At 54.4% G+C, this 1332-nt stretch overlaps 1 protein-coding gene across 2 annotated transcripts in view; it reads left to right on the top strand.

Annotated features, from left to right (window-relative positions):
- The window catches only part of GAK (cyclin G associated kinase), a 106306-nt gene that overhangs the window by 24228 nt on the left and 80746 nt on the right, over positions 1–1332 (top strand). The window lies entirely within an intron of this gene.

Here is a 1332-nt window from a genome sequence, read left to right as displayed (position 1 = left end):
CCACCACCACCACCACCATACCTGAACTGTTGTCCTCAGAGAACGCCTTTCCCTCAACCTTTGTAGCGCCATCTACTGGCAGAATGACAATATGTCTGCAAAACAATTTATTTAAAATCTTGCCTAGGGCAATTGTATCAGATTTGAGTGTTTTACTATAAAAAACCTGAGCAGACCTGGGATTTACCCATTTACTTGTAATTGAGATGGGCATCACGGGATTGTAGTTTAAGTCTGTCTCACCATTGCCCATTGTCCTTTGGTTCTGAAAATGTAAACCGTGTGCGTGGCTTGGGCAGGAACGCCAGGTTGCTGTGACAGCAGATGAAGCAGCTACAGGTCCTGGTACCTTAGGTGCAGGTGGTAAAGCAAACTCTGTATTCAGCTTGGTTAACAGGTGTTTATCTGTAGCCCTTTCATGCAATAGAATTCAAGTTGTTGTTTATAAAAAAGGAAACAAAGTAATAATAGGAGAAGATTGCCTCCCTGGATAGAACTGTAGAATAGCAACATTTATGGCTTTAGCAAATAAAGAATTCAGTTCTTAAAAAAACAAGACCCCTAGCCGTGGAGACCTGTGGGCGGTTCCACCCTGTCAGAACTGGAGTCCTCTTGAAGGAGGGGTGGGGGTATTGGGAGGGAACTCACTGCTGTGGAGTAGGGGCTGTTCCTCAGCCCGCCTGAGCCCACATCTGCCGGGCCTTCACCGCAGAGGCTGTCCTGTCCTCCACTCCCCACCCTAGCCTGACCGCTGGCCTTTGGTTCAGTGGACCTTGGGGTCTGCTCTGCTCCTGGATGGGCTGTCCCAGCCACCCCTTCTCCCCCGCCCCGGGGTTTGCACGCCTCGCTGGTGCATCCTTGGGTCCCACTGTGCAGCACCCACTGTGGTGTGAGCCTCACGTGCCTCTCTGTCCACTCCCCCATTTGCTGCCCGATTTTCCTTCAGTCAGCCGTGCTCCTCTTTCTGGAAAGATCGGGCCTCTCCGGGCGCTGGCTGGCCACCTGACTGGGACCACCGGCCTGTCTGTGCTCGTGTCGCCATGTCCGAGCTGGTGTGGCCACTCCTCAGACTCTCGCTGCTCTGTCCTTCCTGTGTGGCTTCGTGGCCTGTGCTGTCCCCGAGCCCCTGAAGGTCCCTCGGCCTGTGGGCTCCTCACCTGTGGTTCTGCCACTCTGGTCACAGGTGTGTGGCCAAAGCTGGCTGCCTTCATGTCCTATGGCCCTGTCCTCGGACCACTTCCCACTCTTGCTGCCTCTCTTGTCCTGCCAGCTGCAGCGTGGACCTTCGTGCCACTCTGGCCAGGGGTGTGACGCTGGCATCGAGCCGTCTCT

The sequence above is a fragment of the Elephantulus edwardii genome, unplaced genomic scaffold, assembly GCF_000299155.1.
Source record: "Elephantulus edwardii isolate Elephantulus edwardi_28Jun2011 unplaced genomic scaffold, EleEdw1.0 scaffold00129, whole genome shotgun sequence".
Lineage (NCBI taxonomy): Eukaryota > Metazoa > Chordata > Mammalia > Macroscelidea > Macroscelididae > Elephantulus > Elephantulus edwardii.
This window is presented reverse-complemented; position numbering and strand designations above follow the sequence as displayed.